This window comes from Pinus tabuliformis, chromosome 7 (assembly GCF_031772625.1).
Source record: "Pinus tabuliformis cultivar Carrire ecotype Pingquan chromosome 7, CPIR1, whole genome shotgun sequence".
NCBI lineage: Eukaryota > Viridiplantae > Streptophyta > Pinopsida > Pinales > Pinaceae > Pinus > Pinus tabuliformis.
This window is the reverse complement of record NC_142293.1, coordinates 1,886,002,903-1,886,013,046: the sequence shown is the minus strand read 5'-3', so window position 1 is coordinate 1,886,013,046 and position 10,144 is coordinate 1,886,002,903.

The window sequence follows — 10,144 nt, the reverse complement described above, 5'->3', positions numbered from 1 at the left end:
CCTTTCCTTCTCCCTATTCCCCCTTGCCTTATTCTCACTTGGATTCCTGGTATCGACCTCTCCGTCGCTTCCTCGGCCTTCCTCTGTATTTTTATTGTCCTCTACATGGGGTTTCCTCAGCATGGTAAATCCATGCATTTTGGCTCCACTCCCTTTACCTACAGAGATCCCCCCATGGGCAATATTTTACTTCTTTTTGGGTTTCTCACTCAAGTCACCCTCCGAGGTACACTCTCTTCCACGAGTCGGGTTTCCCTCCCCTACCCGACTTCCCTAACTGGTTAATCTTTCTAGACTGACTCACCTTACATCCTCTCTGTCACGCTTGAAGTCCATGGCTCTAGACTCATCCTTCCTCTTCCTGGCATCATCTATGCCCGTTCCCTTAACCTGCCACCGAGCCAAACTACCTGGCTCTTCCTTCACCCGAATCCCATACTGATTACGCAAATGAATTTCATCACCAAGTCTTTCCTTATCCCCCATACCGATGGTTCTGACCCCCCAGACATTCTGCAATTGGAAATTCTTATTACAGAGAATAGGTTGGATACATACCGGGTGAAACCCTTCTTTAAATCTAATTTTTTAAATGTATTAAAAATCAATACAACCTAATAAATTTTTTAATACACTATAGTTATTGATAAACATTGAGACAAAACCTATACCGCAAATATTAAGCGAAAATCAATCTATACCCTTAATTAAAAAATTAAAAAAATAAAAAAAATAAAAAATTATATACAAAGTAAACACGTTACCTCTAACAAATTAACCATACGTAAATAACTTATTACCCAACATGAAACTATGAACGGTTGTACACGGTTATCAATGCCATTACATTATCGTGAACAACCCCCCATCCTATATTGTCAACTGTACCACTCAATGTTAAAAAAACTTTGTTAATCAACCAACCTTCTCAACCATGCATCCTTAGTTTTCCTAACCTACACATACTAATACATCATCCAATTCATTTCATCATTACCGCCTGCAAATTCATAACCAAGTTTTATATATATAGATATCACCAGCCATTGCCAAGACAAATATTTAATAGTTGATTTCCACAAAATTCTTTACATTCTATATTAAGATTAACATTTATTAGCTGATTTCCACAAAATATGCCATCGGCTTTGGCAGGTGAGGATAGTTATCGTTCCTAATGGAATGGCATGGAGTTGCCGGTATTTTATGTCTGGTAATCTAATGTCACTCAGCACATGGCAGCAGTGTGGCGGAGGAATAACACTACCAAATATGGTAGCAATGCCTTTATCACATTGGGTTGAGAAGAAACGACAGACAAAATGTCAAAATATTTCCTCCAAACAGGCACTATATATAGGTGGTTAGACGAGGTTACAATTCTGTGAAAAAAAAAAAATTAAAAATTTTTAGAAATTTTTATTATAGTTGTGAAGATTTAGAATTTTTAGTTGGGAGTCTATTATTTTTTATGGTGTTAAATATATTTCCACCATAAAAAATATATTCAAACACTAGTTAAATTAATTTTTTTTGAAAAAAATAAATCTAATAGATTGCAACAATTTTTTTTTACCTTAAAGTAGTATCACTAAAACAACTCCTATATCTATATCTGTGGAAGAGCGGAGTGCATTGATTGCTCTGTTTTGGTTGTTGATCAAGTCAGTTTGGCAAATAGAATGAGCACGAAGCAAGAAAAATATATAAATCTTGTTGTGTTTGGAACAAGGGTTGGCCCGAGTTTGTATGAAGCATATCTATGTAGGTTGATACCTAGTGCACAACTGTAGAAGACTTTTGAACGAGTCTTTGGTTGAACATGGAGGTCATGAGTGTGATGTAGCTTTGGATCATATTAATACACATTGTGTATTGCATGGGAAGAGTTTAATGATTGTAATAGTGATTGCAAGAGAGACATATATGTGAGATTGTTCAAAAAAAATATATGCTTGTGTGTCTCATGCAAATGATATGACGATTGTGTGGTGATCAACATGAAATATGGTCTAGTGTGAGAGATTTGAAGGATATCCCTATAGGCTCATAAAATTTTCTTAAAAAAGCACGTTATCCTTGTGCGCATTGTCTCACCAAATTTGTTGTAGTGTGTGGATTGAGTGTGATGGAAGTAAGATTGTGATAGAGCGTCTGCACATGGACACCTTTGCATACCTGTAGCTCTGTTATGACAGTTTGAGAGAAAGAGCAATGAGTATGTACATGGGTTCGATTGGGATAAAATGATTTTGTGCACACATATAACAAAGCCTATGTGTATGGAGCATTTAGTTGTGCAATTGTTGGTGTGAATGACAAGAGCATCAAGTGTTCAGATCATGGGTCCTTGTGGTATCAACCTATAGCGAAAGTGATTTGGCTACTAAGTTTTGTATGAATATAGTCGAAGTGATTTGGCTACTAATTTTTGTATGAATAACCTTGCCCTTACAAGAGCTAGAGATTAGTGATAAATATGTTAATATTTTTGGATGGTTGTCTTAGGTTGTAGAGGTGTGTTGATACTAGTATGGCTTTGTATGCTACCCTTAGATATGTGTAGGTGTGTCATAATTATGTATGTTGATAAGAGGGTTTGTCTATGTTGAGTTACAGTTTGTGAGAGAGTTATTGATGTGTTGGTGAGAGGTTGTATGCAGAGTTATATTGCAATGAGAAAGTTTATTTTGTATTCAATTTTAGTATAAGGTTATAAGTGTGCTTAGTGTGAAAATGGATGAAAGGGTGACCCAAAGAGTTTGAGGAGGTTGGGGCCTCCAACAAGCGATGGCTTGCCAAGATAGGAATTTGGGGCTTCCTAGCTAGTAGTGGCCAAAAATAGTTGATAGGGAGTTGGGGCTTCATAGCTGGTAGTGGCCAACAAACTATTATAGGGGTGATGGCTCCTTGTCGGTAGTACCTAGCATAATTTATATAGAGGAGTAGTGGCTCATTGCTAGTTGGGGCTAGTTCTTGTTGTAAAAGAGATTATTTGATAATAAGAAAAGAAAGCAACACAGAAACCTGACGGTTTTTGTCCCCTTGAGGGTTTAAAACCACTTGTGTTCCTTGTGCATGATTGTCTTGACGCAGTTCATGATGTTATTGTTTTTATTCATGTCATAGTTGTTGCAAGTAATGATGATGACTTAAAAAAGTTAATTTTGGTACAAATTGTATAATTGCTATCACTATTGACTCATCCCCCTTTTTCAGTAGTGATCTGGTTCCAATAATTGGTGTGAGATCCAAGTTCTCTCTAGTGTAGCTTCACTAGTTCATGGTAGATCAAGGACCTATGGCTAAGAGTAAGAACAAACTTTCTTAAAAAAGGAAGGCCTACAAACAAGCTAGAAATACTTCAGATTCATGGGAATCCCTCTTTTTTCTGATTAAAGATGCCCAATATAATAAAGAAGGTAGATGAGGTACTTCATTTTTTCTTCACTTGTGGATGTGATGGTCATTACACATCTAGATGCCCATTTCTTGGTACAACTATGATGATGATTTCCTTGAGCATATTGAGCTAGAGGATGATAATAAGTTGTTTGAAATTCATTCTCGGAGTGAAAAGGTAGTTGATTGTCAAATGGAGAAATCAAGATCAAAAAAATTTGAAGTTGAAGAGAGAAACATGATAATGGCACTTCAAGCTGAGATCAAATGATTCACAACTCAGAATAAATACTAGGAGAGGTAGTGTTTGTGGAAAATTTTGAATGTTAAGGAGGTGTAAAACACATGGTATTCAAACATGTGATCCCATGTGCATGCTCAAGGATTTGTTCTCGTGCGAGTTGGTCTACACTTGCATATTTATGATGTACTCAATATGTGTTGGAAGATCACTTTGGGTGTCTCTTATTTAATGATACATGAAGCTAGGGTTTGTGACCAATTTTCGAAAGAATGTTGCTTTGCGAAAGTTTATCTAAGTTTGGCTTGTTGATGATTATCCTTTAATGTTGGTTAATTTCTAGAAAGGATTTCATGGTTGTTGTTACTGATGGTGAGTTTGATAACATTATTGTGATTAGGGTTTTGAATATTTATGAATGATGGTATGAGCTTGAGCATGAATTTCGCAAGAAGAGAGTTGTCGAGGCATGGAGATCATTAAGAGATAGCACATGTCGAGGTGAAGAATCCCAAATTATTCTAGTGGACCAACAAATTTTTGCCATTATGATCTTCTTACAGGAGCTCATCATGTTTTTCATGTTATTCTTGATATTGGTTTATTGTAGGAGTTACGAGTGGTCCAAAGCAAGCGAGCATGTGCTTTGGGTTTTGTAAAACTAAGGTTTTCATGGCTCATGTACCATATCATAGCCCTGTATGATTTCATATGTAGTTGCCTTGCGTTGCCTTGAATGAGGACTTATATTGCAGCTTGATGATGTATTTGACTGAGTATGAGAGCTCACATTATGCCATGTATAGCTTCCCTTGATGTATGGTTAAGAGAGAGCGAGTTGTATATGCTTGTAGGGAGAATCAGATTGTCATGCTTATGTTTCTATTATGGAGAACATAATGATGGTGGTGCATATGTTTTACTATGTATGGTTGCAGCTATTTATGACTAGTATGCAAAGGGAGTAGGAGTTGATCACGATGGACTTATGCTATGTGTTGCTACAAGAGTATGACTAACTGTTGACCTAATATATTATGTTATTTCCATGGTATTTCTTGATATGACTAATCACATGTTTTGATTGGCATGATTTGCTACTAATATAAGTTTTGCATCAATCTTGTTTACTGCTATGTTTTAGTGGCTTGTGCGGGTTTGGATATTACAAAGAACCTTCATTGACATTATGTATAGCATATATTTGTTAAGAAACCAGCTCACAAACAGATAGAAAAGATAGATCAACACCTTAGAATTCAGTCTCTTCGAGGGGGCAACCTCCTTTACATTACACAAATGAATGATTCTTTGATGATTCAATTGACAAAATCTCCTTTCTATATATAGGAGTCTAAGGAGTCACAAAATAACCCAGCTGAACTAACAATAATAATATAAAGGCACAAAAATAACAATAGAGGGATTCTATGGGGCACAGTAATAACAAGATGGGGACAATAGGGGCACAACAATATTAATAAGGGATGCAATTACAATAGTAATGGGGTAATCACTAGTATTATAGGGACCTAAAATGCCACTCTCCTTCAAAAAAGTGTTGTCCTCAACGCTTGAGTAGTTTTGGATGCTTCTGTATAAAATTGTCATCCTCCCATGTGGAATCTTCAGTGGATAAGTTCTTCCACTTGATGAGATACTCCGAAATTGGTTGATTTTGTAGCTGTCGAGGTCTTGTTTCTGTGACTGCTTCCAGTTCCAATATAATTTTTCCTTCCTCGTCAAGTTCTGGCAATATTGTTTGAACTGGGAGCTTGTCGCCTATAACCTTATTTAAACACGAAACATGGAAAATCAAGTGCACTCGAGAAGCTGTAGGAAGCTCCAATTTGTATGCCATAGTACCAATCTTTTGCAAGACCTTGTACAGACCATAATACTTTGGTGATAATTTATTATCCTTCTTAGCTTGCTTGAGGGACATTTGTTTATATGTTTATAGCCGTAGGAATACCCAATCACCTACATCAAAAATTCTTTCGCTGTGATGTTGATTTGCCTATTGTTTCATTCTATTCTGCGCCAACATGAGGTTATCCTTTAAGAGTTGGAGGACTTGTTGTTGATGCTCGATGTGATGTTACACTTCTTGAACCTTAGAATTTTCTCTTAAATATGATGTGATGGATGGTGGGTGATATCCATAAAGTGCCATAAATGGGGTCATTTTTGTTGCTGTATGCAAGGAAGCGTTATACCACCATTTAGCCAGAGGCAACCATTTGACCCATTGTGTCTGTTTATCAAATACAAAGCAGCGAAGATATCCTTCCAAACATTTGTTTACTATCTCAGTTTGCCCCTCAGATTGAGGATGATAAGATGAGCCATGAGCTAACTAAGTACCAAGACAAGAAAATAATTCTGTCCAAAAATTTCTAGTGAAAATGGGATCTCTGTCACTTACAATAATCTTTGGGTTTCCATATAGCTTTTGAATTGTTTCCATAAATGCAGTAGAAACTGTATTGGCTTTAAATGGATGTGATAATGCACAAAAGTGTGCATACTTGTTAAGTCTGTCAACTACAACCATGATGACACTCTTTCCCTCAGACTTGGGTAAACCTGTGATAAAATCCATTGAAACCTCCTCCCAACGTTGGCTTGGAATGGATAAAGGTTGTAGTAGATCCGAGGTCTTAATTGTTTCAACTTTATTTTGTTGGCAAACCAAATATTCTACCACAAACTTTTGAATATCCACTTTAAGGCCATCCCAAAAATATTCCTTCTTAACCTCGTGGTAAGTTTTTAAAAATCCTGAGTGCCCTCCTAAGGGATAAGTGTGCGATTCCATAAGAATCTTTTGTTTGAGTTGGGAATTCTTACAGAGGTATAAGCGATCTTTGTACCATAACGAATCATTTTTCCAGCTAAATGTATCAGATGTACTGGAATCTTGTTGTAACTTTTGAATAAGTGCCCACACTTCGTCATCATTCTTCCATTCCTCCCTTGCTTCGTTTATCCAATCTGGTTGCATAGTAGAAATGGCGCACAACAATGCTTCCACATCCTCATCCTTTCTTGAGAGTGCATTTGCCACCACATTTTGCTTCCCTTTTTTGTAGATGATTTCAAAGTCATAACCCAACATCTTTGTGACCCACTTTTGTTGCTCTTCATAGGATAATCTTTGTTCTAAAAAGTATTTAAGGCTATCATGATCCCTTTTTACCTTGAAGTGTCTTCCCATTAGGTAGGGTCGCCATTTCTTAAGTGCATGTAGTATTGCCAACATTTCCTTCTCATAAATAGCTTTGTGTAAAAACTTTCCCTTGATTGGACGACTTTCAAAAGCAATGGGTCTTTCATCTTGCATTAAAACAGTACCAATTCCATTTCCTGAAGCATAACATTCCACAATAAAGGTTTTGTGAAGTCCAGTGTAGCTAAGACCGGTGCTTGGAACATTGCCTCTTTAAGATGTTCAAAGGCATTTTTTGCTTCTGGAGTCCATGAAAATGCGTCTTTCTTCAATAATGTTGTTAGAGGTTCTGCTATTCTCCCATAATTCTTAACAAACTTGCGATAATACCCTGTCAACCCGAGAAATCCTCATAGATGTTTTATGGATGTGGGGATTTTCCATTCCTTAATGGCTTTAATTTGCTAGGGTCTACCTTAACTCCTTCATGAGATACGATATGACCCAGATATTCCACCTCTTGTACTTCAAAGAAACATTTGTTTCTTTTTGCATATAATTGTTTCTCCTCCAATAGTTGTAGCACCCTGTCAACATGTTCAACATGATCCTTCCAAGACTTGCTATAGATTAGTATATCATCAAAAAATGCTAACACAAATTTTCTAAGGAAGGGTTTGAAAATGGAATTCATCAAACCTTGAAATGTAGAAGGTGCATTGGTAAGGCCAAAAGGCATGACCAAAAATTCATAATGATCCTCATGAGTTCTAAATGCTGTTTTTGGAATGTCTTCAGTCTTCATTCTGATTTGATGATATCCTGAACGAATATCCAACTTGGTGAAGTAAATTGATCCATGCAATTCATCCAGTAATTCATTAATGACAGGAATGGGGAACTTATGTTTAATAGTGAGCTTGTTGAGCTCCCTATAAAATGGACACATGCACCATGATCCATCGTTCTTGTGCACCAATACTACTGGAGAAGAGAAAGAACTTTGACTAGGTTGAATTGTACCAGCCTCTAGCATTTCTGCAACCATATGTTCAATTTCACTTTTTTGGGCATAGGGATATCTGTACGGCCTGATGTTTGGAGGAACACTTCCTAGAATCAGTTGAATAGCATGATCATGATCATGAATAGGTGGGAGACCTTTGAGAGTCTCAAATACCTTGGAATGATTGTCCAAAGCTTTTTGGAGATCTAGGGAAATAGATGATTTCGATGTGGAAACATCTAGCGAACATAATTGTGCAATTACACCTCTTTGTTCCTTTTTTAGAAGCTTTGTCTTACTGTTAGAGTTGATTATATTTCTTGGTTTCCCTACAATACCCCTTAATTCGACTTCCTTTCCTTCCACAGAAAATTTCATAAAAAGTTCTTGAAAATTAAAAGCTATTGTAACTAAGGATTGTAGCCATTGGATTCCTAGTACTACATCAGCACCTCCCATTGGAATGGAAAGCATTGGGCTAGTAAATACATATTCTCCCATGGTTAGATTGATATTATGGCACTTTCCAGAGAAATTTATCGTTCCTCCATTTGCAACCATCACTTGACACTCTGGTGCTAGATATAGGAAGCAATTCAATTCTTTTGCTATTTTACAATGAATAAAATTGTGGGTACTTCCTGAATCAATCAACACTCTTACCTTTTTCTTATTGATTTGTGCTTCTATCTTGATTGTTTGAGGAGTGGTAATTCCAGCCAATGCATTACAAGATATGGTAGGATTCATTTCTTCTTTATCCAGGCTTTGTTATTGGAGTATATCCTCTTCTTTTGACCTTTCTTTCTCCTTTTCTTTTTCCTCTTCACAATCTATGTAGAATAATTTCTTCTCAGCACACTTATGACTTTTAGTGTATTTGTTATCACAACTGTAACAAGGTCCTTTTGCTCTTTTTTCTTCCAATTGTTGTGGTGTCAACCTTATAGGTTGTGGAAGACTAGGGGCAACAACACTTCCATCTTTATACTTGTGAGTGGTATGCTTCTGGGTTTCCATAATTTTGCTTTCCATTTTCTTACTAACCTGAATGCCTTCTCTAATGAATGAGGTTCCCAAAGGTGAATATCATGTTGGATATAATCCTTTAAATTCCTTATGAACACATCAATCATATTCTCCTCTGGAATAATTTTTACCCTTATGTTCAATTTTTGGAACTCCTCAATGTGCTCCATTATTGAACCCTTTTGTTTGAGACTTATCAATTGGCTAAAAGAAGTGTTTCTTTTTGTATCCTCATAATGTGCTGTCAATTCTTCCATAAAAATTGCCCAAGTGATAATTTGTTTATGAGAGCAAAGCCATTGATACCATACAAATTGATTTGGTTCCAAATATAAAGTTTCAATACATACCTTTTGTGTGTTTTGCACATTATTGAGATCGAAAAATTGCTCCATCTGTAATATCCATGTTGCGGGATCCTTACCATCAAACTTCCTCATATCGATTTTTGGAATATGGTGGGTCTTCGATCCAACATTAGAGTCTATGAAATCGTGATTAAAATTTATTTTTTTCTCATCATGAATTTCCTTTACTACCCTTTCACCATTAGTAAGCATTTCTTGTAGAAACTTTGTCAAATTTGTCTTCAAATCTTCCATGCCTGTCTTCAAATCTATCTTCAAATTGTCCATCTTAGCTTCCACGTCATTCATCTTAGCTTTTATGCCTTTCTTTAAACAATCCATCTTAGCTTCTACATCTTTCTTTAAACCATCCATCTTATATTCTATTACTTTTTGTGCAAGTGACACTTGTTCCACTTGGTCTTGTAATTTTGATATATCATGTTGCATTTCTTCCTCTTCTTCATGAGTCATGCTAGAGCTTTCAGGCTGCTTACTAGGTGTTTGAATTTGTTAGAAAATTATATATTATGGAGCAATGGAACACATAAAATATTGCAGAAATATAAACACAGAAAGCACATAAAACAAGAGAGACACAGATATACGTGGTTCACCTAGTTTGGGCTATGTCCACCCCGAATAGCCAGTCCTTCCTTTCTATTATCCAGCAAAATGAAGAGACAACCTACAGCAGATCCACTGTAATATCCTCTGTTTTCTCTCACAGTCTCACTCTCTATTTCCCGCTCACCGAATACACATCTATCACACAGCCTCAAATACAATGCCCTCATACAAAGAGAGGGGTTTCCTTCTAGGGCAAAAAACCCTAAACTAAACATAAGTTCTACCGTCAGATCATCCGCCTAATGAACGACCCAGATTGATTGGAAATTACTATACTTTTACAAGGAAATTTTACAGCTGTTTTTAGCTTCGGGGGC